At 46.5% G+C, this 25,950-nt stretch overlaps 1 protein-coding gene and 1 long non-coding RNA gene across 2 annotated transcripts in view; one reads left to right on the top strand and one right to left on the bottom strand.

The window, feature by feature from the left end:
• The window catches only part of EML1 (EMAP like 1), a 136,283-nt gene that overhangs the window by 48,004 nt on the left and 62,329 nt on the right, over positions 1-25,950 (top strand). The gene's annotated exons all lie outside the window — the stretch shown is intronic.
• LOC308470450 lies at positions 1,074-25,950 on the bottom strand. The gene is made up of 3 exons (XR_013982428.1): positions 25,816-25,950; positions 23,766-23,895; positions 1,074-1,222 (listed from the first exon to the last, which is right to left on the bottom strand). It is a non-coding gene; the product is annotated as an uncharacterized lncRNA (long non-coding RNA).

Here is a 25,950-nt window from a genome sequence, read left to right as displayed (position 1 = left end):
CGACCCGTGTTTTAGGGGTCACATTGGGCCTAAAATAGTCACTGCCTGTATACCCAAATGAAAAGGAAATATGTCGTACAGGGGTTTTGTGCAGTGTTTTTTAAAAAAACCTGACTGAAGTTTAGTTCATTATTTAAAATGCCTCCTTACTAAGAATAATGCCCGCTGCACCGGTGACAGAAGCGTTTGCAAATTCCCCACTGTCCCGCTACGTTAATTCTGCTACCACCACCCCGGTTTACAAAGCAAATCCCTGATTATGCAGCAAGCAATATCCTGAAGAATGCAAACGTTTATTGTTAGCAAACACAAAAAGACCACTGTTCTTGGTTCTGCTTCAGTGGTTGTCAGGCAGATATCAGAAAGTCGGACACTTGCAGTGTTCAGAATTGTCGTCGTTGATAGAGCTGAGCAGTTGTATACAGGCAGACCTTGTTTTATTATGCTTGGCATTATTGCACTTCACAGGTATTGCTCCTTACAAGGATGTGGGTGCAACTGCAGACAGGCCAGCCACTTCCAAGGGAAGGAAGCCCCCCGCAAGTGACACCCCTCTTCTGGCCATGGGAGAGCAGCTGGCTAGGGCTGGAGCTGGGGTTTTCCTCTCCTGCCCCTGCAGGCAGGGGGACCTGGCTTAATTGATGCAGGGTTTCCCAAACTGGGGTCTCCAGCTGTTTTGGGGCTACAATTCCCATCATCCCTGACCACTGGTCCTGCTAGCTAGGGATGGAAACCATGGACTACAGTGCAGTGTACACATAACTTTTATATGCACTGGGAAACAACAACGATGTGTGATTCGCTTTATTGCAATTTTTGTTTTATTGTGGTGGTCTGGAACCGAACCCACAATATCTCCAAGGTCTGCCTGTATACCCTTCTCTCCCTTCTGCTCTGCCTACCTCCCAGTTTAACTAGGAAATTTTCCAGAACTAATTTCAGAATGGGAGCATGTGTTGTTCATGGTAGTTTTCAGTTTGCGTCCTTCCCTCCACCCTCAGAGGTTCTCACCGGAAGGAGCACATATAATACAATCTGAACCGTGTCTACTCACAAGTATGTCCTGTTGAATTCAGTGGGGCTTACTCCATGGCAAGTGGGGTTAGGACTGCAGCCTTAGGTGCATCGCTAATAAACATCCAGACAATGAATTCTGGTAGGATTACAGGAGCTGGTTCTTTTTGTTTTAATTAATGCACCTGTGTTTCCACGTGTAAGAAATCTGTATGGAAGAAAGAGGTGAACACTCCATATATTTCTGGCAGCTCAGCTATTACAGCCCATAATCGCCCCCTCATCTTACTTAATCAGAGATTTCCAGCTTGGAGGAGGGAGGATGGCCACCTCCTTGCAACCCATCATCATAGCTGGAACCAGATGAAAGGAAGAAAGTGAGGGATCCATGGAGTGTTTCAGGGCTCAAGCTGGGGGAATAGATTTGGCTTTGAGCCAAGCACTACTCTCTTATTCTTATTTCGGAAGCCACTCAGCTTATTTCCGAGCCAACCTGTCAGAAACCAGGGTTCAGACTCACTGGACCAAATCCGATGATTTTTTTAAAAGTGGACAAATGAACGAGAAGACAAATTAGGATGGGAGAAACTTACTTAGTCACATTTGAAAATTTTTTTAATTCTCTAGTAGAAGATGGAACGGCTTCATTTCATACTTTGAATCCAGGTTCCTTGATAGAAATTTGGTATCCGTAGGTGGAAAAGCTCATCATACCATTAAAATAAAAGAGCAAAAAGCAGTGTGGTGATATATGCATGAATCACAAGAGCACAATGCAGCTGAAGCTTTCTTTGTTGATGGTGACACAGCAGTCCCCACCGCTGAAACAAACTGCTGCTCAATTCCCGAACGCCTCTTTGGCAGCAAAACCAGCTGTGGGACCAACATGAAACGAAGCTTTGGCTTGTGTGCGCATATTGCTTGGATTTAGGCCAAATTCGAGAAGACAGAGCACCCCTTTGCCACATGTTAGCCAACCTGGCTGCGCGAACAAAAGGCGGACGTAAATACATGAGAGGGTTAACTAATCCACATTAATTCGCCCTGCGAATGCATCCTGATGTGCGGAAGACTAATTGTAAGCCATGCTTATAATTGCAAAGGTATAAAAGAAGATGGTGTGCTTTGTGGCACTGTTAATTGCAAGTAAGTAAATCCTTAAGGTGGGGCGCTCCAGCGGCTGTACCAGCACAACCCTAGAAAAGATGGCACAATGCAAGGACAAAAGGTAGGTTTCCCCAGCTTCCCAGGCAGGTACAAAATGGCGCAAATATCTAGGGTTCAAATGCTAGTGAGGAGAGGAAACTCGGTAAAAAATTTCAGGCAAAAATGATTAAAATCAAGGAAGGCAAAAAGCTGCCTCACACTGAGCTATACCAATGATTCACTCACCTCAGTACTATATTGTTTACACCAGGGTGAGGAACTTTTTGTCAGTTTGCATTTCTTAGTACAGTGCTACCTCTGGTTACGTACTTAATTTGTTCCGGAGGTCCGTTCTTAACCCGAAACTGTTCTTAACCTGAAGCACCACTTTAGCTAATGAGGCCTCCCACTGCTGCCGTGCCGCTGCCGCGCAATTTCTGTTCTCATCCTGAAGCAAAGTTCTTAACTCGAGGTACTATTTCTGGGTTAGCGGAGTATGTAACCTGAAGCGTATGTAACCCAAGGTACCAGTGTACAGAAAGTATTGATCTGATGTGTAGAGATCTTTCCTATTCCAATTAATTCAAGAGGGTTCTGGAAGCTTCTCTGTGTGAAAGAAACAAGCAGAAGGTTCATGATGTTTGGGTTATTCCTTCAGAGAAGCTGATTACAGCTGGTTTAAGCTGGTTCTGTTATCTCTTCAGTCAAGGTCATGCTGGCTATAAAAGTAAGGTCAGAAGGAGTCTGGGTTTCTCCCTTCCTTCCTTCCTTCCTTCCTTCCTTCCTTCCTTCCTTCCGGTGTGGTGTTCTGCAAATAGTATGCTTAGTGTTAAGGTTTTGTTTCATTTTATTATAAGTAACTGTAAGTTTAAGTTATGTGATGGGACGATGAGCTGCTTGTGTGTAAAATCCTAGTCCCTCAGAGTTTGGTCAAGTTTGCAAACCTCTGTCTGTAACGGAGCCCCTTAAACATGGCTCCGTCAGTCGCTGGCAGATTCCGACAGTGGTTGCTTTCGGAATCGCTTCCAACATAAAAGCTCCTTAACGGAAACACGTCTTCTGGACTCTCTGCGTGACAGTTTCCGGCGAGGAGTGGGTGTCCCTACAGGAGGTCCTGAAACCTCCCCACTGTTTTCGCTGGAAGTGTCTCTGAGCCATCCCTCCAGCTCCCTTTCCCTCAGCCCAGCTCCTCTCCCCCTACTGGTTCCCTCTTCAGCTGCTGAGTCTCTCCCAACCTGTGTGAGCCCTTTCACTTCCCTTCCTTCCGATGGCAGTTCCCTGACATCCACCTCCCCTCCAGGGCCCCCTTCATCCCCTCTCGCCCCCTCCTCTACGGGCGGTGAGGAGGCAAAACCCCGGAATGAACTTCCTTCATCTTCCGATGTCCCGAACACTTCTCTCCACCTGTTGCGGTTCCTGGTCTCGAAGTACTCCTCCTCCTCAGAGTCCATCTCCCCTTCCCCTTCCGATTCCGAGAATCCTTCCAACTCCTCCTCCTCATCGGTGGTCCCAAAGTATTCCCTCCGGAACCTCTCCACAGGCTGAGGTTTCCTTGGGAACCTTTGATGGAACGTTTCTATCAATACCTCGTCATTGATATCTTCTGCCATTACCCAAGTGTTTTCTGACTCCGGTTCTCCTTCCCACGCTACCAAATACTCCACCTGATCCCCCTTCCATCTGGCGTCGAGGATTTCTGCCACATGGCTGCTGCATTCCCTTTCTTCTATGACCGGTCCCCGAGTGGCCATCCCTTCTCGTCCCCCCTCATACGGTGACAGTAACGACCTGTGAAATACTGGGTGCAGTTTCATGTGGTTGGGTAACCGGAGCCTGAAAGCCACTGGGTTGACCTGTTGAATGACCTCAAAGGGACCCAATCTCCTGGGTCTTAATTTCTTACAACCTCCTTTGAACGGCAACCCTTGGGTTGACAGCCACACCCTATCTCCCACCCTTATGGTTTCACCTTCCCTTCGGTTCTTGTCTGCCTGCCTCTTGTATTCTTCCTTCGCCCTTTCTAAGTTGAGTTGGAGCTGACGATGGATTGCTTCCATTTCTTCTACAAAATGCTCGGCTGCCGGGACACCCCATCTCTCCCCTTCTCCCCCTGGGAAAGCCCTGGGATGACACCCATAATTAGCCAAGAAGGGGCTCATCCCTGTGGACACATTCTCGGCATTGTTGTAGGCAAATTCCGCCAGCGCCAACTTTTCTACCCAGTCATTCTCTCTGTCATTGACATAACACCTCAGGTATTGCTGGAGGACCCCGTTTGCTCTTTCCGCCTGCCCGTTGGTTTCAGGGTGCCGGGCAGTCGAAAAGTTGACCTCCACCTGCAGTAAGCTCATGAGCTTCCTCCAGAACCTGGACGTAAATTGTTTTCCTCGGTCTGAGACCACCCTCAATGGCACTCCGTGCAACCTAAAAATGTGTTCTACAAATAACTTCGCTGTCTCTTCCGCCGTGACTGCATGCGAGCAGGCTACAAAGTGGCACATCTTTGTTAGTAGGTCTACCACCACCATGATGGCTGTTTTCCCCTTGGACTTCGGCAGATCAGTCATAAAATCTATCGACACTGCCTCCCAAGGTCGTTCTGGGGTTGGTAAGGGTTCTAATAGCCCCGCCGGTGCCCGCCTCTCCCCTTTGGCTCGCTGGCATTGCTCACACCCTCTTACATACTCCCGTACATCTTCCCTCACCTTAGGCCACCAAAATTCCCTGGTGACCAACCACATGGTTTTGTGTTGTCCAAAATGCCCCGCCGTGGGGCTGTCGTGCAACTGCTTGAGTACCCTCCCCCTTAAGTCTCCTTCAGGGATATACAGTGCCCCTTTGTAATACAAAGCTCCATTTCTTTCCTCGAAACCCCCTGGTTCCTCTCCCTCACCCCTAAGACCTCTGAGCTTATTCTGGGCGTATTCATCATTCTCTGTTTCCTCTACCAGTTCTCTTTGTCCCACCAATGCCGCCCCACACACCCAGCGGTCCTCTGGAATGACATGTCTCTCTTCGGGTGCTCCCTCCTCCTCCAAATATTCAGGTTTGCGTGAGAGAGCGTCCGCCCTAATGTTCTCTGGGCCTGGCACGTAACAAATCTCAAAGTTAAATTTGGAGAACTCCTGGGCCCATCTCACTTGCCGTTGGTTGAGCACTCGTGCCGTCCTCCAATACTCTAGGTTCTTGTGGTCAGTGCACACTTGCACCTTATGTTGTGCGCCAATTAGCAGGTGCCTCCATCTCCGGAACGCCTCATGAATGGCTAGTAGTTCTCGGTCATACACCGTGTAGTTCCTCTCGGATTTGTTCAGCTTTCGCGAAAAAAAGGCACACGGTCTCCACTCTGACTCCTCCTTCCCTGGCTGCAGAAGCACCGCCCCAATCGCTCTGTCTGATGCGTCAGTTTCCACTCTCATCGGTTTTTGTAAATCCACATGCAGGAGTTGTTGTTCCGAGGCGAAGGCCCTTTTTAGTTCCTCAAATGCTCGCTCCGCCTCCTCAGTCCAAACGAACTTCTTCTTACTGCTGAGACAGTCCGTAATGGGCGCCGTCAGGTGGGCAAAGTTTCGGATGAACTTACGATAGAAGTTCCCAAATCCTAGGAACCTCTGCACATCCTTCCTTGTTTTGGGTGTTTTCCATTCCAGCACCGCCTGGACCTTGCCGGGATCCATGGCCAATCCCTTGTCTGACAGGCGATACCCCAGGAATTCCACCTCCTTGGTATGAAACTGACACTTCTCCAGTTTCACCCACAGCTGGTTGGCTTGCAGCCTGCTCAACACTTCTCTGACGTCTCTCACATGCTGCTCCTCATTCTCAGAATACACCAACACGTCGTCTAAGAAGGCCACACAATTCTTGTAAAGCAAAGGCCCCAGGACGTGGTTCATAAACGATTGAAAGCACGCGGAGCCTCCTTGTAGGCCGAAGGGCATAACTAAATATTCAAATGCCCCCAAAGGGGTGAACATGGTGGTTTTCCATTCATCCCCCTTCCTTATTCGTATCAGGTTGTACGCCCCCCTTAGGTCCAGTTTAGTAAAAATCTTTCCCTTCCTGACCCTTGTCAAAATGTCGTCAATCCTGGGCATAGGGAAAGCCACTGGTTCTGACACTGCATTTAAGGCCCTGAAGTCACACACAAGCCTCGGCTTGTTCGTGTTTTTTTTATCCACAAAAAACACTGGGCTGCCCCCCACCGCCCTGGACTCTCTGATGAACCCTCTCTTCAGGTTCTTGTCAATGAACTCTCTTAGCTCCTGCATCTCTCTGTCTGACATGGCGTACAGCTTGCCTACAGGGAGCTGTGCCCCAGGGAGTAAATTGATTTGACAGTCAAAGGGTCTATGCGGGGGTAATTGGTCAGCTTCCCTTTCGCTGAAGACGTCGCGGAGATCTGCGTATTGTCGTGGTACCTTCACGTTCTCCGTTACTTCAGTCCCTGCTAGGGTGGCTTGGGCCCCTGCCAAACCCTTTCCCTCTTTGCAGTGTTCTAAGCAATGTGCTGAACCAAAAGAAACCACTCTCTGATGCCAGCCCACCAGCGGATCATGTAACGCTAGCCAGCTCATCCCCAATATAATGGGAGCTCCTCCCAAGGTGGCCACATTAAACGCTATCAGTTCGGTGTGCCTTGCCACCTTCATTATCATTGGGACGGTCTGCAAGCTGACTTCTCCTCCCAACAGCTCCCTGCCATCGATCGTGGTCACCTGCAGGGGGTTGCTTAAAGGGATCGTCTGTATCTGGTGTTCAGCTGCAAACTCTTTGCTCATGAAATTGCAGGAGCTGCCTGAGTCCAACAGCGCCTTTATCTTTAGAGGGTGTCCGTTTGGCAGCTCTAGCGCCACTTCTATCACTAGGGCGGGTTTGGGAGGTTCTGGCGTGGGCACTTTCACTGCTCTTTGGCCTGACTGCTGTGCCCCGACGGTGGCAGCCAGGCGTTGGCTTTTACTTGCTTCGGTATTTCTTCCTCTCTTCCCTCCACAGCTCCTACCATCCCTTGCCATTCCTTCCTCTGGGGGCAGACTCTGGCAAAGTGACCTGGCTGTTGGCAGAGATAGCATTTCCGGGCGCCTTTTCCCTCCTTCTTTCCCCCCTCACTGGGCTTTGAAACTGCGCGCGCGCGCGCTGTTCCGATTTCCATCGGCTCTGCCGGCGGGAAAGTTGGCTCTGGAATGTCTGGAATGCGGAACTCCTTCCAACGTTCCCCCTTCCCTTCCCGCCTCTCCAATGCTCTCGCCTCCTGGCGCGCTCCTATGGTCAGCGCTGATTTGGTCAGCTGGTCCATAGACTCCGCCCTGGGCGCCCGGGAAAGTTCGTCTTTCACAGCCGAAGAAAGCCCTTCTTCAAAAAGCATTTGAATGGGTTCCGCCGATAGATCCCACCCCAATTTATGGATCAACATGGTGAATTCAGTCCAGTACTCACGGACAGATCGGCTCCCCTGTTTGCAAGCCATTAACTGTCTGCGGACCACTCCCTGTTCAATATCGCTGGAAAACATCAGATCCATGGCGCGAAAGAACTTCATCGTGTCCTTTAGGACGTCACTATTCGCTGCCATCAGGGGTCTAACCCAGTCTCTCGCCCCCTTTTCAAGATGCCCAATCACGAAAGCCACTCTTGATTCCTCGTCAGGGAATTCATCAAACTGCAGATTGAGGGCATATTGCATCTCTGTCCGAAAGCCATGATAGTCTTTGGGCTCCCCCCCAAACTTCTGCACCAATCCTGGTACCTTTCTGACGAGCTGGGTGTCTTTCCCCTTTTTGTCTGCATCCTGAGCCCTCCTCTCCTCAAGCCTCGCCGTCTGCAGCGCTAGCTGGACCTCCAACACCCGGTACCTTTCTTCCAGGCTTGGACCCGCTCCAGCTCCTGCTTCTCCGGTTCCGGCTGGGTTGCTCATGATGCCTTCTCCTGCACAAGCTGCTCACGAAGACTGTCGGAATGCTGTGATGGGACGATGAGCTGCTTGTGTGTAAAATCCTAGTCCCTCAGAGTTTGGTCAAGTTTGCAAACCTCTGTCTGTAACGGAGCCCCTTAAACATGGCTCCGTCAGTCGCTGGCAGATTCCGACAGTGGTTGCTTTCGGAATCGCTTCCAACATAAAAGCTCCTTAACGGAAACACGTCTTCTGGACTCTCTGCGTGACAGTTTCCGGCGAGGAGTGGGTGTCCCTACAGGAGGTCCTGAAACCTCCCCACTGTTTTCGCTGGAAGTGTCTCTGAGCCATCCCTCCAGCTCCCTTTCCCTCAGCCCAGCTCCTCTCCCCCTACTGGTTCCCTCTTCAGCTGCTGAGTCTCTCCCAACCTGTGTGAGCCCTTTCACTTCCCTTCCTTCCGATGGCAGTTCCCTGACAAGTTAAGTCTGCTGCAACTGGATTTCCTATGGACAGTGCCAATCCTGAACATATTGGATTTGTGACCATTATGCTCATTTGCCTTCAGGAGCAGTAAAGTTCTGCTGGATGAGATACAATTGCCTCTGGTCTATTTTGGGGGAATCCTGCAACGTGTTTAAGTTTTTACTCTGCTAACTATACATCGGAGTACTGCTCTGAATCATATCGAGTAGAATTCCATGACACTTTTTGCAACCCAAGGACCTCATTCCCTCATGGGCAAGCATCCAAGGCCCACATGCAATGAGTGGACGGAGCCAGAGTCACATCTGTTCCCTTAAAAGCAAGCAGCATGGCCTTGGACACTGTCTCCATTCCATACCCAACGTGTCATACATTGTGTCAGAACACTGGTCTCAAGTATCCATCCTGAGTGTAGGTATGACTTGTACTCCATCAACATCAACTGCTCCATAAAATTCAACTTATCACAAATGCCCGACAGGAGGGAACCAGCCGTAAATCACATTGAGCAAGTTGGAGTTAACTCCTTCCTAGCGAAAACAGGATCAGCACAGGACTGTTAGGCCTAAGGAGCACAGCAACTCATCTCCAGTAGGTCTTGCCTCCATGAAGCAGTTGCTGAGACTGAAGGTCCCTGTCTCCTGACAGTTGCCTAATTCCCTCCTCCCTAGGGCTTTCCCCAAGCAATCTTAGACTGTGTCTTCATGAAGCTAACTTCTCCTCCTGCCCTCTTCATGCCTCTCCTGGTTCTGGGAGACCAGTGGGGAGGGGAGCTTGTTGCAGCAGCAGGAGGAGACACTTGTGACTCTTCACCAGCCAGACCCATCTCTGCCTCTTGGCCTCTCTCTTCTCCAGCCTCCGCTTCTGCCTCTGATTCTGGACGTCTCTCTGCCACAGACTTCCTCAGCTTACTAAACCCTGTTACTTCTTCAGCTTCCGGCACCTTCTCTTCCCAATCTTCTCCCTCTGACTGCTCATCGTTCTCCCACCACCAGTCCCCTGGCTCTGGGCCTCCTTCCCTTGGGGGTTCCCCATCTAGTTCCTCCCACTATTCCTCTGTATCCAACCAGTCCAAAGAGATGGCCCTTTCTTCACTTATACAACAGAATGCACATTGCTTTGAGGGTGAGCCATGATGCAGGCAGCTAGCTCTACTCTTGTTGTAGGCAAAAGGTAAAGGTAAAGGACCTCTGGACGGTTAAGTTCAGTCAAAGGCGACTATGGGGTTGCGGTGCTCATCTCACTTTCAGGCCAAGGGAGCCGGCGTTTGTCCACAGACAGCTTTCTGTGGCCAGCATGACTAAACCACTTCTGGTGCAACGGAACACCGTGACAGAAACCAGAGTGCATGGAAACGCCATTTACCTTCCCACCTTAGCGGTACCTATTTATCTACTTGCACTGGTGTGCTTTCGAACTGATAGGCTGGCAGGAGCTGGAACAGAGCAAGGGGAGCTCACCCCGTCGTGGGGATTCAAACCGCCAACCTTCTGATCGGCAAGCCAAAGAGGCTCAGTGGTTTAGACCACAGCGCCACCCATGTCTCTCACCCCTGTTGTGTACTATTCTAAGCTCTCTAGAGGGAAGAAAAATATATAAATAATATTTAAATTATGAATATGATGAAATGATGCTCAAATTATTTTTAAAAAAGTTCTCACACTGTTGCATTTTCTCACAGCTAACCAAGAAAATATTGGTTTTTTTCCTTCTTGCTTTGACAGTGCCTCTGCTTCATTCGGTTCAGCTTGCTTTTTCTTTGCTTTAACCACAAGCCACGGAAATGTCGAGCCAAAGTTGCCACATTAAATAATGCATAAATCCAAGCAATTATGGAAAAGAATCATAAGCAGCAACTTTGAAATGCACACAGCAACGAACTTAAAAGGAAGAACATTCTTTTAGGGGCTGTACCTCAATTATAATCCACTGCATGCAAGTCATAATAGATTTACTGTTACAGTTGCCTCGTCAAAAATGGCCTCAGCTGTGTCCATGGGAAGTTTTACCTGCAGGCAAAGAGAATTGGAACAGCTAATAGCAGAAAGGAAGGCATCTCATTGACACCAAGGGAATAGAAAGATAAGGCCTCAAGGTCCATTTACCTTGTCGTGTTTTCTGTGTGGCACAACAGCTGTGATTCATTTTGTGGTACAAGGCTGACATCATCCATTTCCCTGTGGTTGCTCTTGAGACATTCCTTAATCCTGTGACAATGTTGTGGGTTGCCTTGATGGATGTTTCTGCCCACAGAAATAGTCTCAGATATTCTGATTTCTCCAGTGTAGCTGGGAGCAGTTTAGAAGTTCTCTAACATAGCTGAAAATGCTTTGATGAAGTATCGGTACAATTCTTGTTAAGCACTTGTACATTTCCAAGCACAATTCAAAGTGTTGGTGCTGACCTTTTTTAGCCCTAAATGGCCTTGGCCCAGTATACCTGAAGGAGCGTCTCCACCCCCATCGTTCTGCCCAGACACTGAGGTCCAGCACTGAGGGCCTTCTGGAGGTTCCCTCACTGCGAGAAGTGAGATTACAGGGAACCAAGCAGAGGGCCTTCTTGGTAGTGGCACCTGCCCTGTGGAATGCCCTCCCCCCAGATATCAAGGAAATAAACAACTATCTGACTTTTAGAAGACATCTGAAGGCAGCCCTGTTTAGGGAAGTTTTTAATGTTTGATGTTTTATCGCTTTATGATGATGATGATGATGATGTTGGGAGCCACCCAGAGTGGCTGGGGAAACCCAGCCAGATCGGCAAGATATAAATAATAAATTATTATTATATTATTATTATTACTAAGCAAAAACAGACATTCAAAAATCCAGATCTCTTGCTCAGGGATGGGGAACCAATGGCTCTCCAGATGTTGTTGTACTTCCCAATGCAGATCGGTCCCAGCTAGCCAGATCAGTGGTCCAAGAAGATGGGAGATGCAATCCAAGAACATCAGGAGTACTATAGGGTCCCCGTCCTTAGCTGATGTTCACTGATTATGGTTAGCCCTGGTGCATTGCAAGTAAACACAATTCTGAATTCTAAGTTTCCGTGAGAAAATAACCCTCATACTACAATACCAACGGTCCCTCATTCTTCAACACAAATGATAGCTTGCTCTCACCGGGTGGATAATTTACAGCATATAAATGTATCCATGCGGTATTATTTATTGGCACTGATTGCTAATTTAACCAAACGTGCAGCTGTTCCCCGGAGATGGCCCTATTTACCTTAATTGCATTGTGCCCTAATGAGAAAATTATTTTACAATAACCTCAGGAAGTTGCAAAGTGGCACACGCTGGCTAGTCATAACCCTTTATATTGAGCTTGCGGGGCCTGCTTGCCAGGTGGGCAGAGAAATCCTGCGCTCACATTAGTCCAGGGGTAGAGATATGGGGAACGCCAAAGTGTGATCAGCCCTAGAAGGGGATGGGGGGGGGAACACCCCACCAGCAGCAGAAGATATTAGCAAAGTGCTATAAAAACAACATGCGCAACTTTAGAATCTCTGGAAACACAGTCAGGGACTATAATGGCACCTGCTTACTGCCCTCACACAGAGGGAATCCTCTCTATTAAAAATGCCCAAAGTGGAGAACAACATTTAAAAAATGAATGCGATGATAGAGAAACTACAGAACCAGACAAAAAGAGTCAGATCTCCCCATATATGGTGTTAACTGATGACTTCCCCCAAAGAATACTGGGAAGTGTAGTTTGTTAAGGGTGCTGGGGAAAGTATCTCTGGTGACAGCAGTCACGAAATTAAAAGACGCCTGCTCCTTGGGAGAAAGGCGATGGCAAACCTAGACAGCATCTTAAAAAGCAGAGACATCACCTTGCCAACAAAGGTCCGTATAGTTAAAGCCATGGTTTCCCCGGTAGTGACGTATGGAAGTGAGAGCTGGACCATAAAGAAGGCTGATCGCCGAAGAATTGATGCTTTTGAATTATGGTGCTGGAGGAGACTCTTGAGAGTCCCATGGACTGCAAGAAGATCAAACCTATCCATTCTGAAGGAGATCAGCCCTGAGTGCTCACTGGAAGGACAGATCCTGAAGCTGAGGCTCCAATACTTTGGCCACCTCATGAGAAGAGAAGACTCCCTGGAAAAGACCCTGATGTTGGGAAAGATGGAAGGCAAAAGGAGAAGGGGACGACAGAGGACGAGATGGTTGGACAGTGTTCTTGAAGCTACAAACATGAGTCTGACCAAACTGCGGGAGGCAGTGGAAGACAGGAGTGCCTGGCGTGCTCTGGTCCATGGGGTCACGAAGAGTCGGACACGACTAAACGACTAAACAACAACAACAAACACATTTCCCAGGATTATTGGGGGGGGGAGTAATGTGGTTTAAATGTATGGCACGTGTACAGCCTAAGCATAACTAAAATGAATACATATTCACACTGCTACATCTGGTTCCCTCACCTTCCTGTGTTGTCTCAATGCTAAGTTTTAGACCAGGCATAGGCAAACTCGGCCCTGCACATGTTTTGGGACTACAATTCCCATCACCCCTGACCACTGGTCCTGTCAGCTAGGGATGATGGGAGTTGTAGTCCCAAAACATCTGGAGGGCTGAGTTTGCCTATGCCTGTTTTAGACTGTAAATTCCACAGGGTGGGGACCTGTCCTTTTGTACTTTGGCGTCACACCTGTTGATGGTGCCAGCTTTTGTATGCTTACCTGTCGCTGGTGAGACTATTTCATAATTGTGGCACTGCCGCCATCAAATCCTTACTGTGCATTTTGAATGGGTGGCACTCAGAACAGCAGCTCCTTGGCTGATCTCCGAGTCCACCTAGATGACTATTTACAAACCAAAGCAGGAGGAGCTTTGAGTTAACTTGCTGTCAAGAGTTCATAAAGGAGCCTGGCTTGAATACATTAAAATATATATTTTGCAGTTCCCACAAGTCCTCCCTTATTTACAGGAATGGTTGCATTTTATCAGATAGGCAGTGGAGCACCAGGTATGTAGATATATTGCCATATGCCTTTGTATCTAATTTGTTTCGGAGTAGCTATGGTAATAATGAGAGATATGAATCTAACTCGGAATGAATTACTTTGAAAACGCTAAATAACAGTACAGCTTCTCTGAGGCACTTGCTCTAGACAGACTGTTTTTAAGTTGGACGCTCAAGGAAATGCTTGCTGAGCCTAGTTGTGTTTACTCTGAAGTAAGTCCAGTGTTCAAGTAAGTGTGGACAGGAGCACAGCAATTTGAAATCCCCTTACTCAACTCTCTTTGAACTCAGTGGAACTAATTTCTGTGTAAACATGTATAGGGCTGGGTGGGTTCGGTCTGTTTCTCATGCTGCTAAAGGCTAGTGATGAAATTTACGGCTAGGGAAATTTGATTTAAAAGGAAACCTACCTAATTCAAAAGGCTGATTTTGATTCATTGGAAAGATAACACTATGGCCCCCTTTGATCAATGGATAGAACATATGATAACCCTTGCAACATATGAACGGATTGCTTTTAGATGCAGATCGTGTATGGATAAATAGAACAATATTTGGTATGCATTTACAAAAAATATAATGACTTGTTAATCATTTTATACTTGTCAAAATGATAATATTGCTCATATACCCATATTTCGTATTGTAGTACAGTTTTATATATATGAATATTTTAAAAACCCCATCCAATTCACACTGTCCAAAACACAATGCAAACTGAAACATGTGCGTCCTTCGGCGTATGAAGCTCTCCAAATTTTGGATTGCAGTTCTGCAATCAAGGTGTACAAAAATGCACGTACAAAAATTTTAAGTGTGCACATAATGTATCTATAAATAAAAATAACATCCTATGCAAAAATGTAGTGGTACCTCTGGTTACGGACTTAATTCGTTCTAGAGGTCCATTCTTAAGCTGAAACCATTCTTATCCTGAGGCGCACTTTCGCTAATGGGACCTCCCGCTGTGTGCGTGCCTATGGCACACAATTTCCGTTTTCATCCTGGGGCAAAGTTCGCAACCAGGAGCAACTACTTCCGGGTTAGTGGAGCTCATAACCTGAAGTGTTCATAACCAAAGGTACCACGGTATATTAAGGGAAACCAGCACTAAAATGCTGATAAATTTCCATGAGGACTTTAAAAAGAAAAAGAAAACTTATGTTTGAATGTGGAGATCTAAACGATCGAAAGGAGGAGAAATTGTGAGAAACTGAGATTGACAGATTAATCCATCCCTGTTTGAGATTAGCCCAGCTCAAAAGGTAGTGATTCGTAATCAATTCTGGATTTGAGCTGCAAACTTCATAAAGTTTACTACTGTGTAGATAGGCCCATAAGGCCACCACTTCCTGCATGTCTTCCTCCCCACCCCTTACAAATGGACCTTGAGCTGCTTTGGAGGCCCTGGCAGGAAAGCATAGCTATCATAAACTGTAGTTTCTTTCTACCTGGGACGCTCAAGCTCTTCAGGACAGAGTGAAGTGGGAAAGACCTGTCATGCCAACCAGTTCAGCTGAATCAAATCTAGAAATCCATGTGATAACAGGTACCGTAGCCAAACAGTTCTTGGATCCAGTATATCTTCTCCCATTGAGCTAAGAGTAGCTTTTAGGGGGTGATTTATATTGGGGTAATAGCACAGGGGGGAAGATTCATCCCGCACTGCAGTCCTGAGCCAATCCTCCCCAGCCCCTACTGCTTTTATCTTTTGGAATCCAGCCTGCCTTGAGGGACTTCTTCCCTTGTTCTGTCTCAGCCTGGCTTCCAACCTGGGTATGCATATAAATTTTTACAAACCGGATTTTCATCTAAAATATTGCAAGGCAGCACACAGCTTTTTAAAAACCCAGTCAAAAACATATTTTAAAAACCAAGAATGTCAGATACATCCGTAAAAGCCAATGGGCAAGGAATCTCAGGTTTGAAAGGCCTGTCTGAATAATAGTTCCCAGAAGATGTCAAAAAGAGGCCGGGAGCGGCTCCTGTTGAACCTCTATTGGCAAGGAGTTCCACAGGACAGGGCCTGCTACGCTGGTGAAGGCCAGATGAACCTTGGGGGCATGTGGGATCGCCACAAGTGCCCCATCACTGAGAATGCTTCAGGGCAGGGTTGGGGAGCCTATAAGCTTCAAAATGCTCTTGGATTACTGCTGCCATCGTCCTTGACCATTGGTCATGCTGGCTGGGGCTGATGGGAGTTGGAGTCCAACAACATCTGGAGGGCCACAGATTCCACGCACCTGCTTTAGTGATCAGGTTGGGTGATCTTTATAAGTCAGCAGGACCACCCCCCTCCTCGTTGATGCTTTTAGTCCTCTCGTTGGCTACATCATGCGCCCTGCCCAGTGATATCTTTGATAATTTTAGCAGCTGCCAAAATTGGTGGGAGAGTTGAATTTTAAAACAAAACACAAAACACCACCGTACCTAAATGCAGGCATATGAGCCACCCAGAATCTTTTGATTTTTGGTTTCAAATGGATTTTTTTGCTGGAAACTTGTTATGAATGACATGATGAAGATGTTTGTTGCATTGACTTCCAGGTATTTAAGCATTTTAAAAGATGTAATTTGTACTTGCAGCTTCGTAATGGCGCACAATGGAACTCCTTGCTCTTGAACTAAAATTACATATTTGTCGCAATTTCGTGTTACAATGCCTGTGGGGGATCCCAGAGATATGAATTACCATGCTTTTGATGTGGAAATGCTAAAGTGTATCTTTTGATAGGCAGTACATAGTAGTTTTGTTAATCAGTCATCTTGCAACAAGGTTAGGGATAATGAGGGAATATGGGGAACAGCACGCTCAATATCCAAATGCTCTTAACACCGAATTATGAAGGGGGTGGTGTGGGAGAAAAAAATCCCTTTGCCTTAAAATCAGAATCAATTATGCGCTCGCATTAAGCTATGGAGACAATTCTTAATCATATTGTACCAGACTTTGCAGAAGCTCTTTGAATGGAGAGAGAGTGCCTGGGCATTGTTTGCATTCTGATTCTTCGCGCTGAAAAAGTTTTAAGCTATAACATTTAACCACTTATGTGTATACCTCAGAGGTTTCGACAAGACATGTTCATATTGGTCTATTCATAAGGCTTTCAACATACCATAGTTACAAAGCAGAGTTTCTCAAAATGGTTTCCCTCAGAGATACAATGGTACCTCGGGTTAAGAACTTAATTCATTCTGGAGTTCCGTTCTTAACCTGAAACGGTCCTTAACCTGAGGTACCACTTTAGCTAATGGGGCCTCCCACTGCCGCTGCGCCACCGCCATGCGATTTCTGTTCTCATCATGAAGCAAAGTTCTTAACCAGAGGTACTATTTCTGGGTTAGCGGAGTCTGTAACCTGAACCATCTGTAACCTGAAGCGTCTGTAACCCAAGGTACCACTGTAATGTCACATTTTCTATAATTCCAAGGCATATGTTTACAGTCAGGTGGCTTACAATTCTCTCTACCTCCCCATCCCCGCTTAACTAATTTGGGCTTGTACAGATCTATCAGCTATGTCATTTACTGAACAATGGGTTACCCAAGGCTGTTTCAGTGATCTTTCCCTAGTTCTGAAAGATCCATTAAAGATGCTTTCAAATCTATCATACTGCTGTGCGCACTTGTGAGCAAATCATTTCTTCTTCTTCTTCTTCTTCTTCTTCTTCTTCTTCTTCTTCTTCTTCTTCTTCTCATTTTGTGCTTCACTAGCCTAACAAGATTGTAATGCATCAAGCAATTTATGCAATGCAATTATCCGACTGTTTCCCCTTTCCCTAGCCTTTGGTCCCCGAATATAATAGCATCATGGACCTGCATTCAGAGACTTAAACCTAAATCATCCTGGCCCAAACCATGGCACTGATTTGCACAATGCACAGAATTTCTCCTCTACGGAAGATTTCTGAAATAATTGGCTAAATCCCCACCACTACACACACATTGGCCAATGGTATAAGCCTTTAAGTAAACACTGTTATTCCGTAGTTGTTGTTTTTAAGGTGGCCAGCTGGAAGTCCACAGGCCAAATCTGACCCCGGAGACAATTCTATCTGGTCTCTGGTGACCTTATCAAATTTGAATCAAGGTACAGTGAAAGAAAAAAGACTCATGGAAAACAGAAAAAAGGTTTCAAAAGTTCCAAACAATAGAGGTTCTCCCCATTTACAGTGCAATTCTTTACATTTTTACTTTACCTCTCACTGAGTTCAATGTGATTTACTCCCCGGTAAGTATGTAAAGGATTGCAACCTTAATGTCACCATTTCATTTTGCATGCAACATCTCCTATATGAGTCTTTTTTTAACCTTTGGCCCTCAGATGTTCCAGGACTACAACTCCCATAATCTGGAGTCAGTTTAGCCAATGATCAGGGAAGATGGGCGGAGTAGCCCAGCAACATCTGAGGACCTGAAGAACAAATAAGTGTGCACACTTATTTGCACATAATACTATGTTGTGGTACATTTAATCTTATTAAATGCATTTATATCCCCACTTCCCCTGAGCTCAAAGTTGCCTATCCAAGCAGGCCTCCATTAATATACTTATCAGACCTGAATTTGTTAGCTTCTGCAAGGAAGTTGCATCATGTGCCTTCACGCCACTCACTGGGCCCACATGAAAGTCAAACATTTGTGAGATACCACCCAATTCTAGTTCCAAACCTGTTCTAGTGTATAGATTATTATCCCTTGATCTTCTCCAGTCTGAGCTGATCCTGTGTTGCAGCATTCTGCCTCTCCTACTTTTCAGAATATGATGAAGTAGTCTGTTTATTAGCAAAACTGCTGTAACCCTGGAATTCTACTGTGCTCGGCAAGAGGGCATCTTTTACTAAAATGGTAATGTTTCTCGATGCAATGATTCATTAACCTCTTGCTGCAGTAGGATCTCCGCTGGTACACACAGAAATTGTTTTGTCATCAAAATCAGACATGATAATGAGATTTTCATGGATTTATACAAAAAGTGTTTGACATCTTAATGAAGTATAGATTACATGTGCATTGACATCTCACCAAGAGTGCTGTAATTATATTAAATCTTACTCTACTTAGTGGGAAATTATCCTACTTAACCATTTTGCAAGCGATAGGAAAATATCACCCCAACTCAGCTCTAGCAGTTTTTAAAAGATTTGTGTACATCGTACCAGGATGTGAACGGGGATGTGTGTTCAGATGTGCATTCCATTGAAATAAATGAAGTGAAGGCATCCACGTTCAGAAGCACATTCAATTTTCACCTGTGGTTTCAGAGCCAGCCAGGAAGGCACCTTTTGCACAGATACCTCCTTAGCTGCACTGGGGAGATATTTAAAACCAGAAGGCCAAAATGAGCAGCTTTGTTTTCCATTAATGGAAAATTGCAAACAGAAATGCAAACAGGGGACACAGAAAGGGCTGAACTCCTCAATGCCTTCTTTGCCTCAGTCTTCTCTGATAAAGAAAACAATGCCCGACCTGAAGAATTTGGAGCAAATGATTCAGCAGAGGAAACACAGCCCAGAATAACTAAGGAGATAGTACAAGAATACTTGGCTAGTTTAGATGTATTCAAGTCTCCAGGGCCAGACGAACTGCATCCAAGAGTATTAAAAGAACTGGCAGATGTGATCTCAGAACCACTGGCAGTCATCTTTGAGAATTCCTGGAGAACAGGCGAAGTCCCGGCAGACTGGAGGAGGGCAAATGTTGTCCCTATTTTCAAAAAGGGGAAAAAAGAGGACCGAAATAATTACCGCCCAGTCAGTCTGACATCAATACCAGGGAAGATTCTGGAGCAGATCATTAAGCAAACAGTCTGTGAGCACCTAGAAAGGAATGCTGTGATCACCAATAGTCAGCATGGATTTCTGAAAAATAAGTCATGTCAGACTAACCTGATCTCGTTTTTTGACAGAATTACAAGCCTGGTAGATAAAGGGAACGCAGTGGATGTAGCCTACCTTGATTTCAGCAAGGCATTTGACAAGGTGCCCCATGATATTCTTGTAAAGAAGCTGGTAAAATGCGGTCTTGACTATGCTACCACTCAGTGGATTTGTAACTGGCTGACTGACCGAACCCAAAGGGTGCACATCAATGGTTCCTCTTCATCCTGGAGAAGAGTGACTAGTGGGGTGCCACAGGGTTCTGTCTTGGGCCCGGTCTTATTCAACATCTTTATCAACCACTTGGATGATGGACTCAAGGGCATCCTGATCAAATTTGCAGATGACACCAAACTGGGAGGGGTGGCTAACCCCCCAGAGGACAGGATCACACTTCAAAACGACCTTGACAGATTAGAGAACTGGGCAAAAACAAACAAGATGAATTTTAACAGGGAGAAATGTAAAGTATTGCACTTGGGCAAAAAAAAAAAAATGAGAGGCACAAATACAAGATGGGTGACACCTGGCTTGAGAGCAGTACATGTGAAAAGGATCTAGGAGTCTTGGTTGACCACAAACTTGACATGAGCCAACAGTGTGACGCGGCAGCTAAAAAAGCCAATGCAATTCTGGGCCTCATCAATAGGAGTATAGCATCTAGATCAAGGGAAGTAATAGTGCCACTGTATTCTGCTCTGGTCAGACCTCACCTGGAGTATTGTGTCCAGTTCTGGACACCACAGTTCAAGAAGGACACTGACAAACTGGAACGTGTCCAGAGGAGGGCAACCAAAATGGTCAAAGGCCTGGAAACGATGCCTTATGAGGAACGGCTAAGGGAGCTGGGCATGTTTAGCCTGGAGAAGAGGAGGTTAAGGGGTGATATGATAGCCATGTTCAAATATATAAAAGGATGTCACATAGAGGAGGGAGAAAGGTTGTTTTCTGCTGCTCCAGAGAAGCGGACACGGAGCAATGGATCCAAACTACAAGAAAGAAGATTCCACCTAAACATTAGGAAGAACTTCCTGACAGTAAGAGCTGTTTGACAGTGGAATTTGCTGCCAAGGAGTGTGGTGGAGTCTCCTTCTTTGGAGGTCTTTAAGCAGAGGCTTGACAACCATATGTCAGGAGTGCTCTGATGGTGTTTCCTGCTTGGCAGGGGGTTGGACTCGATGGCCCTTGTGGTCTCTTCCAACTCTATGATTCTATGATTCTAAGAGATTGATGACTGTATATTAAAAGCAACAGAAGAAATTACAGCCCCTAACATCCTTGCAGTATGTATCATTTTATAACTACCCTGTCATACTTTAGCTTTTGTCATCTATGGCCGGCATCCAAACCATGTCACTGAGCAAATCTGCAGAACTGTGAATTATGCCTTTTTGTTAAGATGACATTGCTTTGACAAAAAGTTGTATGAACAACTTTTATTGGATTGTCAAATGAACACTGGGGAAATTGGGGAGCACTTGTTTGTTCTTGCAAGTACTGCAGTCTGCAAAGCTCAGAAAGCCGGACTAAATAAGCAGCAACAGTTAAATATCACATTCACTTGTACGCTTTTCTGTCTTAATCCTGAATATTTGTGCCAGCAAATCTTCCAGCATCTCTGGCGTAATGTTTTAGCAGTGCCAAGGCAACGTCTTATTTTGCAAAAGCATCCTGGCACTGTTTCGGTGTAGCAGTTCACTCTAAAAACATATTTGCTGAAGTTAGGGTTGCAAGCTCTGGTGTGCAAGGTCAAGGAGCAGAGTCGCAGCAAAGCTGAGAAGGGAAGGGGTCCAGGGGGTGGAGCTGGACCTAATAGGATGGGCTGTTGCTGGAGCACAACTTGGAGGGTCAGGGAAAAGGCAGTATGAGTGTGAGAGTTTATTGCAGGCGCAGGAGGAACTCTGAGCCTCTCTTGTGCTATTAAAGCCACATGTGACTATTGTTAATGCAGGCTGGAATGCACAAATAAATCTAATGCACATTGTCACCTATGTTTGTTTTGCATTCACGTTACAGATAAAGTGAAAGGCTCAAAACAGCTTATGGGTGAAAATGCTCAGAGTCTTGAGACTAAGGGTTTCACTTCCAGAGTAATCGCTACTGCCTCTCTGTCGTTGTCATGCTTGTGCAAGATGGAATTTTTTCTATAAATGAGCCAGCTGGTCTCTATCTGCATGCAGCTGTTTTGTTTCCCAAATGGCCTACCTTCCTCCTCTGAGAAACTAGGGTATTGCTTGCTTCCCTGCTTCACCAGGTGTCTTTCAGGACAAATAGTTCACAAACTGCCATAATAATAAAGTGATGATACATTTCTGAGTGCTTTGGACTTTTAGGAGTTGGAAGGCAAAGCTGTGAGCTCCTGAGAGGCATCCGAAGGTTGTGGGTTCGCACTTTACTGTATTCATAGATTATTTCTGAGTAGCTATGGTTAAGATTGCATGTGCATTGCCCCTAGATGTGCAACTGCTGTGGTTTTTGCCTAGCCGTAGTCTGTGTAACATAGGGAGGAACTTTAGTCTCTGTAGTTGCATTTAGACATTTCTAGTCTTGCATGTTTCCCCCCTCCCTCTCCAATGTAGCAGTGAGACGGGAAGTTTCCAGTTTAGACTAACAGTAGTTTAGCATGCCATCAAAGCCCTAAACTGTGGCTAATTTTAACTACAGCTAGTAAGAACAAGCTACCGTCATAACCTAAGGTTTGATGTTGGCGTCTCCACTAACCGTAGTTAAGATTAATCACAGTTAGTCTGAGTTCACATAAAATGGTTATAAAAAATAGAAGCGACTTCTTGCAGCTATGTCAGAGGAATGCACAAACCTTGGCAAGTTTTCTGCACTCAAACAAATTCTGTGTATGTCAGTAACAGCCCAAAAGCTATTTGAACAGAAACTAGTTTCCTACTAGCACAAATTATCCAGGGCATAATAGACTACAGATATATTATGTTTGTTAATCAGCTTCCTGTGCTACTACTGTATAGTCTTGTTTGGGAGTTCATATAACATGATCCCTATTGCATTAGGGAATCCCTGCACGGAGATTCCCTGCATAATTTAGAACTCTGCACAGTCAGGAGGATCCAGAGGAGGAGAATGATGGGGCCAAATGATCCTGCTCTTCCTTTTATGTAACAGGAATTGTGTGAGCTACAAGCACCTGAACAGGGCATGTTTTCATGGGAAATGTAAAGGAAGAAATGCTGTTTCTGCTTTTCACATATAAAGGCACAAGGGTTTTCTCACCCACAGTTATGTTTGATATTTTGGAGATCCTAACAAGGCTCTTGCTTTAAAGAAGAAATGTTAGGGATTGCCGTACTTTGCTTGTACGGCTCCAAGTCTCTCATCAAAATTGAAGCAAGCATTCTTGGCTGCACCGTCTCTTTTCATTAAAAACATTGCCTGAGGGCTGTAATCCAACTCTGGGACTAAGCCCAGTTTTAGGTCACTTATGCTGGCCTAAGTGCGTTGTTGATTCAGCACCACAGTGCCTTCCAAGTATGGTGACTGCACGGTATCTTCTGATGAGATAAAACTAAGACAAAGTCAGTAGTTCATTTTGTCATATACTAGAGACATGAGGACTCAAGCTGTACCCTCTGATGCAGAACCTTGGCCTTCAACCTTAGGGACATTGGCCCCCATTAAGTAAAGGTAAAGGGACCTGACCATTAGGTCCAGTCGTGACCGACTCTGGGGTTGCAGTGCTCATCTCGCTTTATTGGCCGAGGGAGCCGGCGTACAGCTTCCGGGTCATGTGGCCAGCATGACTAAGCCACTTCCAGCAAACCAGAGCAGCACACGGAAACGCTGTTTACCTTCCCGCTGGAGCGGTACCTATTTATCTACTTGCACTTTGACGTGCTTTCAAACTGCTAGGTTGGCAGGAGCAGGGACCGAGCAACGGGAAGCTCACCCCGTCGCGGGGATTCGAACCGCCGACCTGCTGATCAGCAAATTCTAGGCTGTGTGGTTTAACCCACAACGCCACCCGCGTCCCACCCATTAGTAAGAGGAAAATGTTTGGCACATGCTCAGAAGCTATCTCTTTCTTACGCCATACATTCCAGGACTGATATGTATCATTCAAAACAGGGCATGGCGTTTGCTGTGCCTAAGCTGTATAGCTCATCTGAACTTCATAACAGAACCACACCTTTCTGCTTTACATTAGTGTGGAATTAAACTTCCATCCTTTTGTTTCTCTGTCCACATTCTTGTGCACTAGAACCCGCACTCCACAGTCCCGTTGTACATTGAAAGAGTAAAATAGCATCACCGGTTTACTACCACTCTCGCATCAAAAAGTGTGGATCAAGTGTGTGTCCTGATATCGAATAAACCTTAAGGCTGAGATGCAATACTGCACACACTTACCTGGGAGGAAGCCCCACTGAATTACATGGGTTTATTTCTGGATAAACATACCACACATGTGCTTAAACTGTGTACACGTTGCTGGCTTAAAACGCTGTTAGGTCATTCTTTTCCTCACTTCGGATAGAAGCTGGTAATAGGGGAAAGCACATTAAAAAGCAGTATTTTGTAAGAAATGACAGGATAGATACAGGACAGATATGTATTATGGCTGATATGTACACTTCGCAAACCACAAATGGGATCTCACTGGATGCAGAATAAACAGGATTGTGCACACTGACCGAAGCTATGCAGCCCAATCTTATGCATACTGCTTAATGAGGCTTACTGCAAATTTTTAGGGATCCTCTTTCCCCCCTTCCCCTTATAATAGGCAGAATCAAACTTTGGAAGGGTGGAAAAACTCATCAGCAGTACTTTCATCTTTGTGCGTGGTACAATAAATAAATTGCAGAATTCTTTTCTAAGTGAATAGGCAGTTTTATATTGTCTTGCAAATAAATAATCCACTCCGTTTTTGCTCCCTTTTCTTCAACCTCGCGCCCCTCAGGCCACTCCCCTCAGTAGCTGTAGATGTCATTCCCAGTATCAACTAAGGCTGTTTGTTATTCCTAGACACGCCTACTCGGGAGTAAGGTCCACGGAACCCAGCGGGGCTAACTTGTAAATAAGCATACTTGAGGTTGGATTGTAGATCTGCAACCCTACACGCGTTTACTTTGGAGGAAGACTCACTGTCTCAGCTGAGGTTTACTTAAGAGTAAATACGCAAGTAATTGATCTCCACCGGCTGAATAGCGTTTTTAAAATCCATGACAGCCAAGCACCCCTCAACTCCACCCATTCCCCATATCTATTTGTTCGGCTCTTCCTTCAGCAAATCTCTTTCCTCCTTTCACTTTCCTTCCTACTGGACTTCGCTCGGCCCTTCCGCGCCTCCCCATCCTCTCGCCCCCTTCTTCGCTCCAGATCCTCCCTCCCATGCCTGTATCTTGAAAGCGGGCTTGCAAATCATTCGCCCAGCGGGGCTGGCGGGGTCGAAGGGAGGAGCCGCTCGGCTGAGGCTGAGCTCGATCGGGCCAAGGAGGGTGCGGCCAAAAAATGGGCTGCTCCCATTTCCTATAAGGAGGCCAGGATTTCTTTGGGAGGGAAGTCCGTGCATGTTGGAACCTACGTTTGCAGTTCTGGAAATGCTACTCCTCGAGGACATAAGAAGTGCGCGTGTGATGATGGTGCGAAAAGGCACTCTGCGCATGCTTGGGAGCGCGGTTTTCGTTTTTCAGCGCGATTTCACGCCCAGCCGGCTCAGAGCAATTAGCGCAGGCTGCAAAACTGAGTCGAATCCACACGCAGTCAGTACTCGTGGGATTAACGCGCGTCGTCCCTCGCTCGTGGCAGCCCAGGCTGGATCAAGACCCGTCTGGCAAAGTTGGGAAGTGCTTCCAAGGCACAGCTGCGTAGGCTTCCCGGGTAATTCGTGGAAGCCGGGCCCGTTCACACGAGCCCAAGACACGGCACGTGTCTTGGGCTCGTGTGAACGGGCCCGGCTTCCCCCACCCTTAATCCCAGAGAGAGAGAGCTGCCAACCTATTACGACTCCCATCGTCGCTTTCATCCCCGGCGACTTTTACGGGGCAGAGGAAATGAAAAACGGAGAAAACCTCCTTGCCCAGCCACGCATGCATTTCTCCCCACCAGCTTCCAAAAAACACCGCCTTTTGTCCATTACCGGCCTTACCAATGCCCCCCCCCCGAAAAAAGCCATTGTTTGGAGGGAAGCCCTCCTCCTCCACGCGCGCTCGGGGCTCCCTTTCCTTCGGCGTCATTCAAGAGTGATGAATGGGTCGCGCGGGCGAGGCAGCGTCTTCCTCTCCCGAGCGCCACCATGCTCTCCCCAAACACCTCCCCAAAGGATGCGACCCCAAACCACAACATGGGCGCACCCCCCCATCAATAAAAATACATAGCAAACTGAGGTTTTGCCGCCGCCGCCCCCCCAAATCCTGGCTACGCCCTTGCCTCCAAAAAAAAGGATTCCCACCGCCACCTTTTATTTTAGGTGGTCCCAAATTTCGGAATGGAGAGAGGAAAAGCGCGTTCTTAAATATATACATATTAAAATTTCAGAGGAAAGCCGGCCGCCTGCCCCATCCTCTCTCCCCTCGCAATGGAGGAGGAGGAG

Source organism: Podarcis pityusensis (genome assembly GCF_964106645.2).
Source record: "Podarcis pityusensis genome assembly, chromosome: 1".
Taxonomy (NCBI): domain Eukaryota; kingdom Metazoa; phylum Chordata; class Lepidosauria; order Squamata; family Lacertidae; genus Podarcis; species Podarcis pityusensis.
The sequence above is the reverse complement of the archived record's forward strand: the minus strand, read 5'-3'. Positions and strand labels throughout refer to the sequence as shown.